This window comes from Vipera berus, assembly GCF_964194415.1.
Source record: "Vipera berus genome assembly, chromosome: 3".
Classification (NCBI taxonomy): domain Eukaryota; kingdom Metazoa; phylum Chordata; class Lepidosauria; order Squamata; family Viperidae; genus Vipera; species Vipera berus.
This window is the reverse complement of record NC_138204.1, coordinates 99,367,264-99,389,546: the sequence shown is the minus strand read 5'-3', so window position 1 is coordinate 99,389,546 and position 22,283 is coordinate 99,367,264.

Genomic DNA, 22,283 nt, shown 5'->3' with positions numbered 1-22,283 from the left:
AAGATAGATAGATAGATAGATAGATAGATAGATAGATAGATAGATAGATAGAGATAGAGATAAATAGATAATACATGATAGATAGCTACTCTTGCTATTCTTTAAATAAAATAAAGTAAAAATAACCACATTTGCCATGAGAAGAAAAACATTAGAATTATGAAGTGAAAATCAGAGTTAACGAAGAGATTAAAAAAATGTCTGCTGATCACATACTATAGATAAAATAGAATATAAAGGAAAAGAAGTCTATCAACAAAAAATGATTAAGAGGAGTTTTTTAGATTTTTACTCGAAATTATATTGTTTATGTTTATGTTTAAATTATTACGTTGTTTAATGAAATTCAGACTGGAGGAGCAGTTCCTCCATCTTGGAGGACAGCCTTTGTATCATTGATTCCAAAGGAGGATCAAGACCTTACTCAACCTAAAAATTATAGACCTATATTGCTTTTGAATATAGATTATAAGATCTTTGCCAAAGTATTGGCTAATAGATTAATGCAAGTTATAAAGCAAATGATTCATAGTGATCAATCAGGATTTATATCTGGAAGGTATATGAAATATAGGATTTATATCTGGAAGGTATATGTAATATAATGTAAGACAAATTGTAAATTTGCTTGAATATTTGGATAAGAACAACCAAGTCCCTGCAGCATTGATATTTTTGGATGCAGAAAAAGCTTTTGATCAATTGAATTGGCAATTTTTATTTAGAGTTGTTGAGGAAATGAATTTTGGAGAAGGATTCTTACATTCTATTAAAGCTATATATCAACAACAAACTGCACAAATTATAATTAATGGGGGGTTAACAGAGATGTTTAAAATTGAAAAAGGTACAAGACAGGGATGCCCCCTATCACCATTGTTGTTTGTATTAACGTTAGAGATTTTATTAATTAAAATTCGAGAGTCCTCTATGATAAAGGGAATTAAAATAAAACAGAATGATTATAGATTGAGAGCTTTTGCTGATGACTTGGTTGTGACATTATCTCAACCGATCCAATCGGTTATAGATTTGATGGAAATTCTAACTCAGTATGGTAAGGTTTCAGGGTTTAAGGTAAATAGTAATAAGACTAAGATATTGTCTAAGAATATGTCTATGAGTGAAAGGGAAATGTTAATTAAATTAACAGGTTTTGAAATAGTAAAAAAGGTTAAGTATTTGGGAGTGTATATTGCAGCTTCAAATGCAAAATTATATAAGAAACACTATGGTTGAAGATACAAAAGGATTTAAATAATTGGAAAAAATTACAATTATCTCTATTGGGAAGAATCGCAGCTGTTAAAATGAATGTTCTGCCGAAGTTTCTTTTTTTGTTTCAAATGATACCTATATTGAAAAAGGATGCCAACCTTGATGAATGGCAGAAGGGTATTAATAAATTTATCTGGGCGGGGGAAAAGGTAAAGGTAAAGGTAAAGGTTCCCCCGCACATGCGTGCTAGTCGTTTCCGACTCTAGGGGCCGGTGCTCATCTCCGTTTCAAAGCCGAAGAGCCAGCGCTTGTCCGAGGACATCTCCGTGGTCATGTGGCCGGCATGACTAGACACCAAAGGCGCACGGAACGCTGTTACCTTCCCACCGGAGCGGTCCCTATTTTTCTACTTGCATTTTTACGTGCTTTCGAACTGCTAGGTTGGCAGAAGCTGGGACGAGTAACAGGCGCTCACTCTGTTACGCGGCACTCGGGATTCGACCCGCCAAACTGCCGACCTTCTGATCGACAAGCTTAGCGCCCTAACCCACTGAGCCACCGCGTCCCTTCGGGCGGGGGAAAAACCAAGAGTTAAATTTAAGATTCTGCAAGATGCTAGGGAAAGAGGGGGACTCAAGGCGCCTAACTTGAAATTGTATTATGATGCTGTGGTCTTGACATGGGTTAGCGATTGGCTTAACTTAACTAATAAAAGAATACTTCACCTTGAGGGTTGGGATTTGGTATATGGATGGCATGCATATTTGCTTTATGATAAAAAGGTGGATAGGTGGATCTTTTAAATCTCATATTCTTAGAAGTGCCTTGCTGTGTGTCTGGAAAAAGTATTATTATAAGTTAAATTATAAAATACCGATTTGGGGAATTCCCGGACACGTGATAGAAGGTGTATCTATGGGAGTGAGTTTGGATATGTTTTCCTATAAGGAATTACTTAGATTGGAAGGGAATAATTGGCAACTTAAATCTTTAGATGAGTTAAAACAAGAAAACATAAGTTACTCTTGGTTCCAATACACCCAACTGAGAGCTATGTGGAAGCTGGATCAGAAGGTTGGCATCACAATTACAGATGAAAACTTAGTAAAACAAATTAGAGATTTAAATCGTGCGCATATAAAGAGGATATATAATGTTTTAATTGAATTGGACTCGGAAACGGAATTAGTTAAAGATTGTATGATAAAGTGGGCACAAAACATACAGGAACCAATTCTGTTGGATACTTGGGAGGTAATCTGGGTCAGAAATGTTAAATTTACTCAGGCTCAAAATTTAAGAGAAAATTTTTATAAAATGTTTTATAGATGGCATTTGGATCCCAAAAAGTTGTCTAACATGTATCCTAACCTACAGTCTAAATGCTGGAGATGTGGTAGTTTAGATGCTACTTATTTTCATATGTGGTGGAGTTGTAGAAATATAAAAGCTTTTTGGATTATAATTTGGTGGAACATTTAAAAGATTTTTAAGAGAAAGATAATGTCCTTTGACATATAACAGGGGTAGCGAACCTATGGCACACGTGCCACAGGCAACATGCGGAGCTGTCTGTGTGGACACACGCACCATCACCCAAGAGGGAGGCGGGGCCAGGCTGCCCCACCCCCTCTCCACGTGCTCCTGCACTCTTGCTCTCTTTCTCTCTGCACTGAGAGTCAGGGAGCAGCTGCAAGAGCTGGGCGGATCCGGGCTGGATGGTGGAGGCAGCTGCAGCATGAGTCCAGGTAAGTCTCCTGAGCGATTTCACGGTCCCCCCGGCCAATCATTTTACGATGCTCCAGCGGCCCGATCCGGGCATCGGAGGCCTGCAAAATGCTTCTGCTACCCAGATCTAGGGCCACAGAGTGATTTCGCTCCTCCCCCCAGAGCCGATCTGGGCAGCAAAAGCATTTTCAAAGCTTCTGGAGTTCGCATCCATGGCTGTGTGGTGATTTTATGATGCTCCAGAGGCCCAATCCGGGCATAGGAGGCCTGCAAAATGCTTCTGCTGCCCAGATCTAGGGCTGCAGAGTGATTTTGCTCCCCCCATGGCCAACTTTGCAGGCCTCCAATGCCCGGATTGGGTTGCTGGAGCATCACCCACTCGGTGGCCACGCCCCCAGCACCCAGCGATGTATAAGTGGGTTTCGGGTTGCAGTTTGGGCACTCGGTCTTAAAAAGGTTGGCCACCACTGACATATAAGTAGCTTTCAGGGTATACAAACTTCTCTCTCTAACTGGCTACATTCACAAACACTCTTAACTTTAACTAGGCATCTATCTTCTTTTAAAACTGAGCATATCTTTGAACCTGGGTCAAGTAGTGAATGAGTATGATAAAAATGTAAGCAATATCATTTTATTCCCACAGCTGTTAAAATGAACATTGCTAAACTCTGGAAATGACTTTTGTTTCCTCTTTCTCCCATTTACTCTTATAATTTTAATTATTTATTTTTTTCTTTTGCAGCCAGTTCTCTGCACCAATCAAAAGAGGTCCTCTAGTTTCTCCACATTTTAATTATTAGGACTCTGTTGAGTGATAGTTGTTTAGTGGTTTTTAAAAGAGTCTTACAATCAGTCATCCTCTGCTTTATCGTATCTTTGATATAAGCCTTACAGGGCTTTTCAACCTTTTCACCCATTGTACCACTTTTAGGATATGACAATATCCGAGTACCACCAGTCACCTAGCAAGGTGTCAAAAACTTGATGACCAAAAAAAGGGAAAAAAGTGATAAAATACAGGTAGTCCTCGACTTACAACAGTTTGCTTAGTGACTGTTCAAAGTTACAATGGCACTGGAAAAAGTGCCCCCCAAGCCACAGCCGAGCAAGACACCTGCCTGCCCGCCTGGCAGTACTCTTCCTCCTGCCCAATGTTTTTATTGTTGTGAGCATTTTTGTTGAGGATTGGCAGCAGAGGTGGGAGGGCAGTTTGGTTTTTATTCCCCCCCATCTGCTGGGGGGTTGCAGCAGGTTTTGGTCACTTCACATGACCCTGGGACACTGTGACCGTCATAAATATGAATCAGTTGTCAAGCATCTGAATGTAAATCACAAGACCCTGGAGATGCTGCAACATTCCAGCTGATCGGCGCTTCTTCTACGCTCAGCAGAAGCACCAGGATCAGCACTGAGCTCCAGCTGGAGCCTGGCACTGATCCTGGTGCTTCCACTGAGCCCTGACAGCCCTGAAGAAGCGCCAATCAGCTGGAAAGCAGCACTGATCCTGGCACTTCCACTGAACCCTGACAGCCCTGCAGCTCCAGCCATCTCTCGCTCAGGCTTGTGCGGTGCTGCCACCAGTTCAGCTCATTCCCCTCCCCTGCTACCACTTTTCTAGGATGGCCACATACCACCTGCCAGGTGCCAATGTACCACAGGTGATACCCATACCATTGGTTGAAAAAGCAATCTATGAAGATTAAACAAGGATAATTCATTTGAATCTCATTTTACCTTGGATTGTGAGTACATCAAATTTTCAAATATACCAGTTAAAAAAGAAAGAAGACTTTAAAGATGTTAAATAGAAAAGAAGTCTAATGGTGCAAAGAATGTGCCTGTTTTGGAAGCGGGCAATGGATACTAGTTTTAGCCCTTGCTGATACTTTTTACAGTTGACTTGGAGTGTCTTACTGATGCAATCATTTCATGTAGAATAACATGAGACACATGGATGCATGTACTCATTTAAAGTCACACTTAAGTCTCCAACAAGCCCTTATCTCATTTGTGTTGATAGTTGCCATTGATAACTGTGATTCACTGTCACAAAAACCATTCTGTGGGATACCAAGGACACCACTTACTGTTTAAATAGCATTTGGAGTCTTCAGAGCAGTTTATCTCAGTAATCCTCTTAAGCTTCCTATAAGCTATGTCAATATTACCACAGGTATCATGCTATCATGAAAAAAGTTTTCTCAGTCAATTAGCTGATTGTTCAAGTATTTTTGCTTTTATTAATAGCAGTTCTTCAGTGCTGTGAGTTGTCATTTTCTTACCTGAACACGCTTTCTGCAGGTATTGCATATTGGATAATTTAGTCTGAGAAATAACATTGTTCAAGTATAGGCAGTGGTGGGATTCAGCCGGTTTGGACCAGATTGGTAGAACCAGTAGCTATTTTTTTGTTGACTTTGGCAAACTGGCTGATGCCCTAGCCCAGGGGTGTCAAACTCAATTTCATTGAGGGCCGCATCAGCATTGCGGTTGCCCTCAGGGGACTGGGTGGGTGTGGCCTGGGTGGGTGTGGGCGTGGCTAGAGTGCATATGGCCTACTGGGTGGGCATGGCCAGCTCTGCATCGTTCACATCAAGGGTGCCTATGGGGGCCTGGGCAGGAGTGGGATAGATCTGAGGGTCTCTGGCAGAAGGAGGGTCTCTGGGCCAGGGCCAAGGCAGTGGGGGCCGTTCCCTCACTGTTTCCAGGATGGCTTCGTGGGCCACATGTAACCACTTCGCGGGCCGGGTCTGGCCCCCGAGCCTTGTGTTTGACATGTCTGCCCTAGCCCTTTTTCGCAAGGCCCAGAATGGACCACCAGAAGTGTGTGGACGCCACTTCTGGAAGTCTGTTCTGAGCTGGGGAGGCTACCCAGGCCCAGAACATCCTGCCAGAAGTGGCATCCACACAGAGAACTGGTTGTTCAAGTATTTGAATCTCACTCAGACCATCCCACACTAAGGGCTGTGCCACCTTTGGTTGAAAATCTCCCACCAGGAGACAGGCCAAAAGGATTTCACAATCAGGAAGGTCCTTATATTGAGATAGGGTCTTTCCTTGGAAAGCTTCTACTTGTTGGGCATTACAGAAAATAAATCCATATTCTCTTCCTTGTGACACCCCTTCAAGACTGCTGTCCTGTTTCCTTTTAGCTTCTTCTCCTTAAGGCTAAGCATACCCAATTCTTTTAACCATTCTTCATAGATTTAGCCTTCAAACCCTTCGTCATCTTTGATCCTCTTCTTTGCACTTTTTTTTCAGTTCCTCAGCATCTTCCTTGTATCCTAACAAGAAAAACTGGACACAGTGTTCCAGGTACGGTCTGACCAATGCAGCATAAAGAGGAATTATCACTTTCCATGATCTTGACATTATACATTGATGCAGCCTAAAATTCCATTGGCTCTTTTGGCAGCTGCAGCATACTCCTGACTCATATTTAATCTGTGATCTTCCAGGATATTGAGATCCTTTTCATAAGTACTGCTGCTGAACCTTGTACTGGTACATTTTTCCTTCCTTAATTGCAGAGTCCTACATATCTTGCCATTGAATGGCATAATGTTGGAAAAGGCACAATGTTCAGATATATCAAGATACTTTTGAATCATGAATCTGCTTTTGATATGTTAGCAATCCCCCCAACTTTCTGTTATGTGCAATTTTTCTGAGTATCCATTCTATCCATAGATCTATGTCATTTAGAAAATGATTGAAGAACACTGAGTCCAAGACTCAAGTATATCCCAGTGCATATCCCTCTCTATGTAGATACAGATCTATAAATAACTACACTACACATTAGATGTGGATGTTCAACCAATTGTAAGTAACCAACTGTTACCAAATGAAAGTTCATCTGGTAGTGGAACTATTCATCCCATCCTGTTCCAAGCTACAATCAACTTTTTTTCAAATGCCTTACTGAAGACTTATTAAAATGTAGGTATACTATATTCTCTATGTTCCCTTTGTCTACTAATCTAGTCATATGTTACAAAAAAACAGTAAGATTAGTGTTAATCCCAACCTTTTTTAACAGAACTACCAGAAGTGCAGGGAGGATTTCGAAGAGGCAGAGGAACTAGAGATCAAATTGCCAACATACGCTGGACCATGGAGAAAGCTAGAGAGTTCCAGAAAAACATCTACTTTTGCTTCATTGACTATGCTAAAGCCTTTGATTGTGTGGATCATAACAAACTGTGGCAAGTTCTTAAAGAGATGGGCATACCAGACCATCTTATTTGTCTCTTGAGAAACCTATATGCGGGCCAAGAAGCAACAGTGAGAACTGGACACGGAACCACTGATTGGTTCAAAATTGGGAAAGGAGTCCAGCAAGGCTGTATACTGTCACCCTGCCTATTTAACTTATATGCAGAGCACATCATGAGAAAGGCAGGGCTAGATGAATCAAAAGTTGGAATTAAGATTGCCGGAAGAAATATCAACAACCTAAGATATGCAGATGATACCACTCTAATGGCAGAAAGTGAAGAAGAACTAAAGAGCCTCGTGTTATGTGTGATGGAGAGTGCAAAACTTGGGTTGAAACTTAACATTAAGAAAACCAAGATCATGGCATCCGGCCCTCTCAATTCCTGGCAAATAAATGGGGAAGAAATGGAGGTAGTGACAGATTTTATTTTCCTGGACTCCAAGATCACTGCAGATGGGGACTGTAGCCAAGAAATTAAAAGACGCTTGTTCCTGTGGAGGAAAGCCATGGCAAATCTAGACAGCACACTAAAAAGCAGAGACATCACCCTGTCAACAAAAGTGCGTATAGTCAAGGCTATGGTCTTCCCAGTTGCAATGTATGGCAGTGAAAGCTGTACCATAAGAAAGGCTGAGTGCCAAAGAATTGAGGCCTTTGAACTATGGTGCTGGAGAAGACTCCTGTGAGTCCCTTGGACTCCAAGGCGATCAAACCGGTCAGTCCTAGAGGAGATCAACCCTGACTGCTCTTTAGAAGGCCAGATCCTGAAGCTAAAACTCAAATACTTTGGCCACCTAATGAGAAGGAAGGACTCACTGGAGAAGAGCCTAATGCTGGGAAAGATTGAGGGCAAGAGAAGAATGGGACGACAGAGAATGAGGTGGCTGGATGGAGTCACTGAAGCAGTAAGCGTGAGCTTAAATGGACTCCAGAAGATGGTAGAGGACAGGAAGGCCTGGAGGAACGTTGTCCATAGGGTCGCGATGGGTCGGATACGACTTCGCAGCTAACAACAACAACAAATTTTAACAAACCCATGTAGGCTTCTAATAATCACTTTGCTCCTTTCTAATTACTTGCAAGTCTACTGTTTGATGATATTATCTAGATGTTTCCTAGGTATTTCCGATTGATCTGTAATTCCAATTGTCCACTTTTTTTCCCCATTTCAAGATTGGAACATTAACTCTGGTCCAATTTTCCAGCACTTCACCTGTAATACAGGAGATAGTGATTCTGAGATCGCAGTTGCTTTAGCACCCTAGAATGTAATCTATCCAGACCTTGAACTTGAATTTATTCAAAGCAGCTAGGTCTTCTCTCACCACTTTTGACTGTTTTGATCTGCATCATTCTTATGTACCCCACTCCTCACTCTTAATGTAACTTCTGGTACATTAGACCACTTTGTCCTTTTATAAAAAAAAGGAGACACAAAATAGGAATTAAGCACTTTGTAACTAAGATTGTCATTGAAAGGTTTAAGTTTTGGGTTTCCTAAATTGAAAATGGTGGTTATTTCTGGTACAGACAACAGAACATGTCTAAAACTGGTTGAAGAATTATGTCAGAAGCAATAAAATCCTCATATACGCTAACTAGCTGATTATCTAGACCCATACCAATCGGGTTTCAGGCCCGGGTACAGCACGGAGACGGCATTGGTCATGCTGGTGAATGATCTCTGGCGGGCTCGGGACAGGGGTTGTTCCTCTGTCCTAGTCCTATTAGACCTCTCAGCGGCTTTTGATACCATCGACCATGGTATCCTGCTGCGGCGCCTCAGGGGGTTGGGAGTGGGAGGCACAGTCCTTCAGTGGTTCTCCTCCTACCTTCTGGGGCATTCACAGTCGGTGTTGGCAGGAGGGCAGAGGTCGACCTTGAGGCCCCTTGTTTGTGGAGTTCCTCAGGGATCGGTCCTCTCGCCTCTCCTGTTCAACATCTACATGAAGCCACTGGGTGAGATCATTCGTGGTTTTGGGGTTGGGTATCATCAATATGCTGATGATACCCAGCTTTTTATTTCAACCCCAAACCACCCCAGTGATGCCCTTGACGTGATTTCCCGTTGCCTGGAGGCGGTCCGGGTCTGGATGGGGAGGAACAGGCTTCAGCTCAACCCTGACAAGACTGAGTGGCTGTTCGTGTTGGCATCTCGGGAAATGCAGAATATTCCATCTCTTAATATGGGGGGTGAGCTATTACCCCCCGTAGATTGGGCTCGCAACTTGGGGTTCCTTCTAGATTCACAACTCTCCTTAGAAGATCATATAGGAGCTGTGACTAGGGGGGCCTTTGCCCAGGTTCGCCTGGTGCGCCAGTTGCGGCCCTATCTAGACCAGGATGCCTTGCGTACAGTCACTCATGCGCTCGTGACCTCTCGTTTGGACTACTGCAATGCTCTCTACATGGGGCTACCCTTGAGGACCACTCGGAGGCTTCAACTGGTGCAGAATGCAGCCGCGCGAGTGGTGTTGGGGGTCTCCCGATACTCCTCTGCTCCGCGAGCTGCATTGGCTGCCAGTTGCCCTCCGGGTGAGATTCAAGGTGCTGGTAATGACCTATAAAGCCCTACATGGCATGGGTCCGGATTACCTATGGCAGCACCTGCTGCCGGCATCAACCTCCCTCTGTCCAGTGCGCTCCCACAGAGTGGGCCTCCTCAGGGTGCCTCTGATCAGAGAATGTCGATTGGTGGCCCCTAGAGGGAAGGCGTTCTCTGTGGGCGCGCCAGACCTATGGAACCGCTTGCCGGTTGAGCTCCGGATGGCCCCCGACCTTCGCTCCTTCTGGCGCGATTTAAAAACTTATTTATTTGAACAATCTGGCCTGGTTTGATGGGTTTGGGGTTGGATCTAATTTTAACATAGTTTTAATCATTGTATTATATTGGGCATGATTATTTAATTCTTTTAACTTCTTTTAACTTTTGTATTTATATTCTTATATTTATTGCCCTGTACACCGCCCTGAGTCCTTCGGGAGAAGGGCGGTATAAAAATTTAATAAAACTAAACTAAACTAAACTAACTGGGATTTTTGGTTTAGGCATCATGCAAACATAATTAGTTGCTTGTCCAAGTTAGGAATGGGTAGAAGGAAGTTTAAAATCTACTGTGGATCTTTGGGTGAAATACAATAAATAAAAGTGTTTTAATAATATTAGCAATTAAAAAACTTTTGCCCTTCCCTGGGGCAAAAAATAATAATAATCAAGCAGAGAGAATTTTTGGGACAGGGTTGAGGGAAACATCTTTTGAAACTCATTTTTATAGCAGTAACAAATTCTTGGACTGAACATAAATTCCAAGTGTTCCTCAGATACTTTTATATACCTATCTACCTGAGACACTACTTAAGATACTGATTAACAGCTTTCACTGTTATAGTTTGTGCTTTTTTTAAAGTATATCTTGCAAATCTGAAATTGTTGATCTCTGCTCTAAGAGTACTCATAATGGGTCTCGAGAAGCAGGTTCCATATATCATAGCACAATTCACCAAGATTAATGATGAGGTCAGTGTGTTGCATGCACCACTAACAAAATCAACATTGGGCAGCATTGCTCCATACTGTCATGTTTTGTGAATCCAAAAACTCAGTTATGGAACCATATCTAGTCAGTCCTCCAGAAAAACAAAAGAAAACAAAATTAGAGATATTAGAGTTATCAAGTGGCTGGAAAATAAATTGTTGAATTACAGAACTATTGTCAAGTTCTGGCAGCTCCAGAAAGTGCCTTTCAAACACAGATGGACCCCACTGCCCAGCTAAAATGGCTGTGTGCTACCAAATTAAATAGCAAGGTCTTAGGATTAGATGATGCATGTTGCACAAATCAGGCCTTTCCTTGTCAAATATGTAATATATATATCAGAATTTATTCCTGCATCTGAGATGACAATATTAGCCTCCCCCTGCCTCTGCCACTCTAAAAAACAAAAAACCAAAGTGAAGGCTTCTTGTTTTCCTCATTATTTGCTTTTCATTACAGCATAAACATTCTCGAGAGATTTCGTACAGCTGGATTTGAGAAAACAGAATGAATTAAAAAGTTACCAATCAACCAATTTTTGATTTCTGTGTAGTTGCCAGAAAAACAAAACAGAAGGGTCAGTCCAGTGTATACTGAAGAAGTATTTTCAGCTTCATATTGCCCATGGCTCATTCAAATCATCATCATCATCATCTTGGATTTTCTTCTGGGAAGGATGATAAGATAGTTACCAGATGCTCAGCATTCTAAAGCTGACATTTCATGATGTGGGGCCTGATGCTATCAGATGATGTAATGGTATGTGGGAATGACCTTGAGAGGCAGGGGGAAGAGCCACAGCCAGGGCAATGGTCAAATAATCAGCAGTCTAGTTGGCAGAAGGAATGTGGATTGGGGCAAATGTCTCAGAAGGGATACTACCTGGTTTTCAGGGTTGTAAAGGCAACAGCGAGAAAATACATTTTCAGAGTTGCTTGATTCTGTTAATGTAACCTTACAATAAGATATTTCCAGATGTGCTTCTTCTCTGCATTACCTTGCAAAGCTGATAGATGAAGAGGCATAGATATGTTATAACATTATAGGGCTCAGAAATCAAAAATTAATAATGTAATTGGGCTGCGACTATGATTCAGTAGCAAAGAGTGAGTCAGAAAAATGAAAATGCACCACAAGAATAGGGAATGTATTAGGAAAATAAATCAGATTTTTCTTCTTTTCTTTTTTGAATGGGATGTTTTAAAAACATTTTGTTCCACCTTATACATTTCTATGTCCAGAAAAATGGCAACCAACCATAGTCTGGTTGATTAACTCCTCTTGTACTTTATTTATCTAACATGTACAACGGTTTCCACCAGTGAGTAAGCAAGTCTCAGATGGCTTGCTCTCCTAGACAATGGCTTTGACAGTTAACTTACTGGCTTCCTCAAAGTAAACCCCTGAATTTACTTAATTTTCAAGACTAAGACTTGGCTCCTTCTAAGAGAAAAATGTTTATTCCAAAGTTGGCAAAGTTGTCAGATTTAAAAAGACTTCCCAGGAACACTGAGGACCCAGATTGTTGGGGGCAATAAGCTGACTTTGTAATAATGCTGCTTGGGGGAGGGCGAAAGCCCTAATAAGCAGGCATATACATAGAATGAAGGCTATTGCTAAGCACATTGATTTGTGCTTAGATTGTAAGCCGCCCTGAGTCTTCGGAGAAGGGCGGGATATAAATGGGATTAAAAAAAACTGAGGAGAAGTATTTATGCAGTCTACTCAGAACTATTTTTTTAGACTCTAAGCAGCCCTGAATTATCTGAACCCATTGCCCACTTTTTTCTTATTATAACCTACGCTAATATATGGTGAAATCGCAACTTATGAAATAAATTTTAGGATTTTCAATAGATTTAATTGTATTGCGTTCATGACATTAGATAGATAGATAGATAGATAGATAGATAGATAGATAGATAGATAGATAGATAGATAGATGATAGATAGATAGATAGATAAAGAGAGAGAGAGAGAGAGACAGACAGACAGACAGATAGATAGATAATTATAAGAGAAAAAGAGAGCGAGAGGTACAGGCAAATATTATACTTCCAAGTGAGGGTACCTCCACTTGTGAAGTAATTATGAACATTCTGACTTGCCTATAAAAATTTATTTTATTTTTATTTATTTAATTGTATTTATATACCGCCCTATTCCCTGAGGACTCAGGGCGGTTTACAGGGAATTAAAAATCCAAAATACAAAAATTAAGAACCAAATTAAAAAAAAATTAAATTAACCCTGTAGTCAGTTAAAAAAGAACCCCAAATTAAAAATTCCTCCTCAGTCTGGGCCCGAGAGCTCGAAGAGCCAGGTCTTCAGGCCCCGGCGGAATGATCGGAGGTCGGGGGCAGTCCTCAGCTCCACCGGCAGCTGGTTCCAGAGGGCAGGCGCTCCCACAGAGAAGGCCCTATCCCTGGGTGTCACCCGCCGGCAATCTCTCACCGGCGGAACCCTGAGCAGACCCTCCCTGTGGGAGCGCACTGGGCGAAGGGCGTTTGATGCCGGCAGCAGGTGTTCCCTCAAATAACCCGGACCCAGGCCATGTAGGGCTTTATAGGTGATAACCAGCACCTTGAATTTCACCCGGAGGGCAACCGGAAGCCAATGCAGCTCGCGGAGTAGAGGTGTTACATGGGAGTATCGGGAAACCCCCATTACAACTCGCGCGGCCGCATTCTGCACCAGTTGAAGCCTCCGAGTGGTCTTCAAGGGCAGCCCCATGTAGAGAGCGTTACAGTAGTCCAAACGGGAGGTCACAAGCGCATGAGTGACTGTGCGTAGGGCGTCTCGGTCCAAATAGGGACGCAACTGGCGCACCAGGCGAACCTGTGCAAAAGCCCCCCTGGTCACGGCTCCTATATGATCTTCAAAATTGAGCCGTGAATCCAGGAGGACGCCTAAGTTGCGAGCCCTATCAACGGGGGGCAACACCTCACCCCCCATCGTTAGAGGTGGAATAACATGGTTAACCCGAGACGCCAATATGCAGAGCCACTCAGTCTTGGCGGGATTGAGACGAAGCCTGTTTCTCCCCATCCAGACCTGAACCGCCTCCAGGCACCGGGACATCACGGAGAGGGCATCACTGGGTTGGTTTGGGGTGGAAAGAAAAAGTTGGGTATCATCAGCGTACTGGTGATACCCCACCCCAAAACCACGAATGATCTCACCCAGCGGCTTCATGTAGATGTTGAACAGGAGAGGCGAGAGAACCGACCCCTGAGGAACTCCACAAACGAGAGACCTCGGGGCGGATCTCTGCCCTCCTGTCAACACCGACTGCGAGCGGCCCTGGAGGTAGGAGGAGAACCACCGTAAAACGGTGCCTCCCACTCCCAACCCCCTGAGACGTCGCAGCAGGATACCATGGTCGATGGTATCAAAAGCCGCTGAGAGATCTAATAGGACCAGGACAGAGGAGCAGCCCCTGTCCCTAGCCCTCCAGAGATCATTCACCAGTGCGACCAATGCCGTCTCCGTGCTGTGTCCGGGCCTGAAGCCCGATTGGTACGGGTCCAGATAATCAGTTTCCTCCAGGAACATAGGGAGCTGATGCGCCACCACACTCTCAACAACCTTCGCCAGAAAGCGAAGGTTGGAGACTGGACGATAGTTGTTTAAAACAGCCGGGTCCAAAGCAGGCTTCTTGAGGAGGGGTCTCACCACCGCCTCCTTCAGGGCGGCAGGGAAGACACCCTCCTTCAAAGAAGCAGTTATTACTGCATGGAACCAGCCTCGTGTTCCCTCCCGAGCCGCATAAGCTAGCCAGGAGGGGCACGGATCCAACAAACAGGTGGTGGAGCTCAGTCTCCCCATGATCCTGTCCACATCATCAGGGGAAACAGGGTCGAACTCAGTCCAGATAACATGCTCAAGACCGCCTGATTCCTCCACATCAGACTCTGCCCAGTCAGAGTCCAGGCCGGTCCGGATCCGAGCGATTTTGTCCGCCAGATGATGACTAAACTCCTCGGCTCGTCCCTGCAAGGGATCCTCTCTCACCTCCTGACTAAGGAGGGAGCGAGTCACCCTAAACAGGGCGGCCGGGCGATTATCTGCGGATGCGACAAGGGCGGCAAAGTAGTTAGACTTCGCCGTCCTTATCGCCGCAAGATAAGACCTTATAAAGGTTCTTAACTGCAATCGGTCGGATTCGGATCGGCTGGATCTCCAACCGCTCTCTAGACCTCGTCTCCGACGCTTCATCTCCCGGAGCTCCACAGAGAACCATGGGGCCCAACGGGATCTGCGCCGAATCAGAGGTCGCATGGGTACAACGCAGTCGAGTGCCCTGGTGGCAGCCGTTTCCCAGGCCTCCACCAGAGCATCAACTGGGCTGTGGGTAAGGGTGATAGGTATCGGCCCAAGCGCCCTCTGGAACCGGTCCGGGTCCATTAGGCGCCTGGGGCAATACTGCAAGAAGTTCAATCCAATTAAATATCAAATTAGCAACACAAACCATACTGAATCATTGCAAGAAAATATGTTTATGTGTTGTGGGTATGCACAACAGTAACTTCTGGATCATCTTCAATGTTGATCTTATCCTGAGATGCCTAAATATACCATCCTAACTGTTCCAGGTCTGGTCAAAGCAAATCCGGAAGAGTTTTAAGAGACAAGCAGAGCAAAGTTCAAGTACTTTATCCCTCTTCTTCGTTAAAGTAGCCAGCTACCCTTAAAACCCATTCAGAAAAGTAGTTTTAAAGCTAGTGTTTATTTCTTACAGAATAGAATTGTCTTTTATATACAATTGTCATTTCACAGTCATACTTAGGAGTAGAGTAACCTATCAGAATGCACACACATCTTCCTCTTTCCTCTTTAGACTTGACCTTCCTGACTGATTAATGTAATGTTGCTTCTGATGTCAGTGTGATGTTTCAAATACCCTTTGCCTTGAAACAACAATATGTGTGTTGATCAGCATAAGCAACAGGAGAAGCAGGATTTCTGCTTTACGTAGTCGGGAAGGAAAGGCCATGGGTCAGTCAAAAACCACCTGTTTTTCCTACAGAAATGTCCATATTTCTGCACCTGCAACTTGAGCTGAGAAAGGCACCTGGTCTGACATCCTGTGGTTGCAAAACACCACAAACCATGGAAACAAATATTATGGGAAATGCATTCCAATACATTTAGAAGACATCAAGTTATTGATAGTGAGCTAGCAAGAACAGTGGCCTTACTCAGTGATGGCTTACCAAAGGCTAAGGCATAATCTGATTTCTTTTAGTTTTAATTCTGCTTTTGGGGAAATTATTTTGGTTTTGGACAGCATATTTTATGATCCCAGAGAATTATGTTTTTTCAACAAATTGTGTTAAACCAATAGAGTGTGTGAACAGTCAATATAAAGCAAACTTCTTTTCAAACTGGGAAACTGTCCTATATGTACACAAATTACTAGTCTACAAGGACAGATTATTCATCTAGGGTCTGTAATCTGCGCTCTTCAGGCAGAAATTAGGTGTTCAGTTCAGCCCTCCTACTCTACTGAGACTCCACGCTATCAGCCCCCTCTACCGCAAAGATCCTGCAGGAGAAGGGACAACTGTGGGATCTGGCAGAGTGAGAGCTGTGAATCATAAACCCAAAGCTTTAGCTGTGTCCCTGCATAACAGATACAGTGCCCTTGCTGACCTTAACAGGGACATTAAGGAAACAGGTCAAGGTAATTGTGATAACTCAAATAAGCAGGGGACCATGGTCCGAGATGAACTTGTTTCTGAGAGGGAGAAATGCAAATCAGGTATTACACATCAGTCATGCAAGAAAAGAAAGGTACCCAAAAAAAGAAGCCACCTTCTGGTTGGTGACTCAATTATAAGGGATGTTAATTTAGGAAAGGATACAGAAGTTTCAAAAGAAGTCAGGTGTTGTTCTGTACCAGCCTGCTACCGGCCTTGCAGAAAAGGCAACCCCTTTACAGACGGCAAAAGGCTGGAATACGTCTGCCAAATTTATTACAAAAACAAACAAAACATGAAACAAGATACTGGAGCTTTGAAACTCTATCGGAGCGGTTGCTTTCAGCAAACCAGCCCTCCCCCAAACATTCCCTTTATAAAGAGTTCAGGGCGTGGCCTCTCTTTGCCTCCTTCCGAGAAGTCCCACAGCCTTCCTCTGCTTGCTCCTACTTGACTGCCTCCTGCGTCGGGCGTCCTTGAACAGGGCCAGCTGTGGGTCATCTTCATCCACACTGTCAGGCTCACACAGCTGGGTCTGGGTCTCCACCAGGTAGGAGGGGCCTGGCTGGGGGCTCTGCGGAGCCTCAAAGCCATCATCAGCAAGTTCTTCAACACCCCCCTCCTCCCCCTCATCTGAGTCATCCGACCCAACTGCCGAACCCACAGGCTGACCCTGAATCACAACAGGTGTCTTCCAGGTGCTACTGCCAGTAGGGACAAGAAATGTATTTTCAAAATAGTCAACAATGCCAGCAAAGACTGTGATGTGGATGCCATTGTACATCTTGGCACTAACGGTCTGTCCCAAAATGATGTACTCTCTGTGCAGAATGATTTCCAGAGCTTGGGGCAGGAACTCAGCAGAATAGGCTGTAGGATCACTTTTTCAGAGGTCTTACCAGTGTATAAGGAGCAAAATGGAAAAGGCCAGTGTATAGCAGAATTTAATATGTGGCTAAAGGAGTCGTGTAAAGGAGAAGGCTTTGGTTATATTAGTCACGATGTCTGTAGCTAGTCCAATGAAAAAATGTACAAAAGAGATGGTCTGCATCCATCCAAGAAAGGGACTGAGTTACTTAGCAATAAATTCACAGCTTTTCTGAAGGAATATTTAAACTAAACAACGGGGACAGTGAGTTAATTGATACAAAACATCACTGTCCCCGGCAATCTAAGAAGATAGGGGAACTTAGGCACCACACAAGTTATGTAGCAAGTAAACACAGGGTCAGTCATAAAGGACTCAAATGTCTATACACCAATGCGCAGAGTATGAACAGTAAGCAGGGTGAACTAGAAGTTCAGGTAAATGAGGGCGGATATGATATTGTTGCCATTACAGAAACATGGTGGGATGAAACCCACAAATGGAACACACAGCTAGAGGGATTTAAATTATTTAAAAGAAATAGACTAAACAAAAGAGGAGGTAGAGTTGCTCTATATATAAGAAATAACTTTATCTCTACAGAAATAGAGCACAACAATGATGAAAACAGTAAACTTGAATGTATTTGGGTCAATATAAAAGGGGGAAAAATGACATTGCCATAGGTGTATACTATAGGCCGCCCAACCAAACAGAGGAAATAGATGAACTTTTTGCTAGTCAGTTAACTAAGGTATGTAGGAAGCGCATCACAATAATAATGGGGGACTTTAATTACCCTGATATCAACTGGGAGACAAATTCTGCCCCAAGTGGAAGATCTAACAGATTCCTGACAAACCTAGCAGACAACTTTCTCTCCCAAAAAGTAGAGAAGGGAACTAGGAGATTAGCCATATTGGATTTAATTCTCACTAACAGAGATGAAATGATAGAAAGTGTCGAAGCCACAGGAACCTTGGGGGGAAGTGATCATGCAATATTGGAATTCAACATTATGGAAGCACAAGCAATAGAACACAGCCAAACTAGAGTCTTGGACTTTAAAAGAGCTAATTTCAATAAACTTAGAGAGACCATGGGAAGAATTCCATGGATGAGAATCCTAAAGGGGAAAACAACTCAAGAAACTTGGGAAATTTTGAAAAGTGAGATAATAAAGGCCCAGTCTAGCACAATACCAACAAAGAAGAAAAATAACAGCTTTCAAAGGAAACCAGCATGGCTGCAGAAAGAACTCTCTGATAAACTGAAAGATAAAAGGGACAAGTATAGGAAGTGAAAAGAGGGGCACATAACTAAGGCAGAATATCAGCAAACAGCCCGTGCTTGTAAAGATGAAGTGAGGGAAGCTAAGGCTCAAAATGAACTAAGGCTTGCGACCAAAGTCAAAAATAACAAAAAAATGCTTCTTTCAACATATAAAAAACAAGAAAAAAGTTAAGGAAATGATTGGTCCATTAGTGGGTAAAAATGGCAAGAAGGTGACAAGCAATAGGGAGAAAGCAGAACTATTTAACTCATTTTTTGCATCTGTCTTTACACAAAGGGAAAAAACAGTCCAACCTACCAAAACCAGTGCCATAAAAAACAGAATAGAAATGCAAGTTAAGATAGGCAAGAAAATGGTAAGTGAACACCTGTCCAGCCTAGATGAGTTCAAATCACCAGGACCAGATGGATTACACCCCAAGGTTCTCAAGGAACTGGCAGACGTGATCTCAGAACCACTGAACTATATTTTTCAAAGATCCTGGAGCACTGGGGAACTACCAGATGACTGGAAGAGAGCTTATGTAGTTTCCATATTCAAAAAAGGGAAAAAAACAGATCCAGGAATCTACAGACCTATCAGCCTGACCTCAATACCTGGGAAGATTCTGGAAAAGATAATCAAACAACAAATCAGCAAACACCTTGATGCGAACAAAGTTATAACTAAAAGCCAACATGTGTTTGTCAAAAACAGATCGTGCCAAACAAACCTTATTGCATTCTTTGACCAAGTGACAAAACTAGCGGACCAGAGGAATGCTATAGATTTAATTTACTTGGATTTCAGTAAGGCATTTGATAAAGTAGATCACAACCTACTACTTGATAAGATAGAAAAATGTGGGTTAGATAGCATCACCACCAGATGGATTCGTAGCTGGCTGACAGGCCGTACTCAGCGTGTGGCCCTCAATGGAACTGTATCTACATGGAAGGAAGTGTGTAGTGGGGTGCCCCAGGGCTCTATTCTGGGCCCAGTGCTCTTCAACATCTTCATCAACGATTTGGATGAGCGGATAGATGGGGAACTCATCAAATTTGCAGATGACACCAAGCTGGCAGGAATAGCCAATACTCCAGAAGATAGGCTTAAGATACAGAAGGATCTGGACAGACTCAAACACTGGGCACTATCTAACAAAATGAAATTCAATGGTGAAAAAAGTAAGGTTCTACATTTAGGCAGGAAAAATCAAATGCACAGGTATAATATAGGTGGTACCTTGCTCGATAGTAGTAACTGTGAGAGGGACCTCGGAGTCCTAGTGGACAATCACTTAAATATGAGCCAGCAGTGTGCTGCAGCTGCCAAAAAAGCCAACACAGTGCTAGGCTGCATTAACAGAGGAATAGAACCAAGATCACGTGAAGTACTAATACCACTTTACAATGCCTTGGTAAGGCCACACCTGGAATACTGCATCCAGTTTTGGTCACCACGATGTAAAAAAGATGTCGAGACTCTAGAAAGAGTACAGAGGAGAGCAACAAAGATGATTGGGGGACTGGAGGCTAAAACATATAGGGAACGGTTGCTGGAATTGGGTATGTGTAGTTTAATGAAGAGAAGGGTGAGGGGTGACATTGTAGCAGTGTTCCAATATCTCAGGGGCTACCACAAAGAAGAGGGAGCCAAGCTATTCTCCAAAGCACCTGAAAGCAGGACAAGTAGCAATGGATGGAAACTAGTCAAGGAGAGAAGCAACCTAGAACTAAGGAGAAACTTCCTGACAGTTAGAACAACTAACCAGTGGAACAACCTGCCTCCAGAAGTGGTGAATGTTCCAACACTGGAAGTTTTTAAGAAGAGACTGGACAGCCATTTGTCTGAAATGGTATAGGGTTTCCTGCCTTAGCAGGGGGTTGGACTAGATGACCTCCAAGGTCCCTTCCAACTTATTATTATTATTATTATTATTATTATTATTATTATTATTATTATTATTATTATTATTATTATTATTATTATTATTATTCCATATTTTCTTTGTTAAGAGCTGCAACACTTACATTTCCATCAAGTCATGAAAGAATATGTGGGGAGTGTCTTTCAGTGGGGAGGAAGGCCATGTAGCATAATAGTTAAGAAAATAAATTGATTTGGAACAACAGCATCAATGTGAATAAGGTTTGGGGGTTTCTCTATTTTTCATCTAAAGTATGTTATCCCACCTATCCAGAAGACCCTGTAATGGACCTTCTGCATAGCAAAGAAAGGCTGGAAAGATATGTCTCCAGGCTTGGGGTTCCAGACTGTGCTAATTTGTGGTTATTCGGTTTTGTTGTTGCTGCTGTTGCTGTTTCTGTTTGTTTTTTCCTAGGTTACTTATTGTATTTGTGTATGGTTATTTTTTTCTTTTTCTGTGTTTTCATATAGCTTTAAATTGTGGTTAGACATCCAGAATCATGAATTTGAGATAGGCAGTCATATACAGTTAATTGAAATAAATAAAATAGGGACTTCTGGATGGCAAGGCTCCGTCGATGGCGGTCATTTTGACCGTCAGCCCCGTTGATTCCATTTAAATTGTGAAAACAGCGACAATCAGCTGTTTTGTGGTTTGGGAACCCCCCCTCAGGAGAAGAGGGGAGGGTGAGCATTCAGGTAGAGGTAGAGCTCCCCTAGACCCCCAGAATGATTAATCTGGGGGTCGAAGGGTGAGAGCTCCCTCGGAGCCTGAATCAAACTCCGGACTCAGGGACTCCTCTGTTTTAAGGCTTTAGAACAGAGCAGGATGCTGCAACCATCCCTGCATTTAATACTGAACTTTGGATTACTCAGACGCAGGCAGATCTGAGCAGGAGAATTTTGAAATAGCAAGTACATGATCTTTAACTCTGGGGTGCTACATTTTTTTTCTTCTCCAAAGTTTAATTTAAAAGAAAGGGAGGAAGATGGCGCCAGAATGAATTTTTAGAAGAAAGTGGGTCTCTAAAAGCTGTAAAAGACTCCTTTTAAAACATCTGAAGCTGGTATAAAAGAGATTTAAAAGATTTGGAGAACTAAAAGGGAAGTAACAAAGTTGCAACTTGGGTTTCTAAGCTAAATCGCGACTTTCTTATAAGGATTGGGTGGAAAAGTGAAAGTGACAAATGAAAGTTAATGGGTGTTAAAATGGCTTCTAAACCGCTTATAGCTCACATTTCCAGAAGCGCGGGGGCATCACCAGTTCAACAACAATCTGCACTTCAGACTTTGATGCCATCCCCTGCAGCACCCCCACCAACATTAACATTAAAAGATTTACAAGAGGCCTTAACACTTCAATCTGAGCAAATGGAGCTCATTAATGAGAAAAATAAGGAAATAAGAGAGGATATTTTATTGGCATTTCAGGGGTTGGCAGTTTGTATTGAGCATTTGGATGAACGTGTGGAGGAAGTTAACAAAAGTAACTTGATACTGGAAGCTAAAATGTGTGAAGCTGAGAATAAAATGGATAAGATTGATGATGAGGTGATAATGATACAATATAGAGACATGGAGTTTGCCTTGAGAATAAGAGGTCTAAAAGAAAACCCATAAGAAAACCTGGAAGAGATATTAGCAAAGGCTGTGGCACCTATATTGGGATGGTGAGTTGAAGATTTTATAATGGAAATAGATAAAATATTTCATGTCAATTCCTGGATTGCTAGGCAAAGAAATTTACCAAGAGATGTGGTTGCTTATTTTACAAAGAGAATGATTAGAAATGTGATTATTCAAG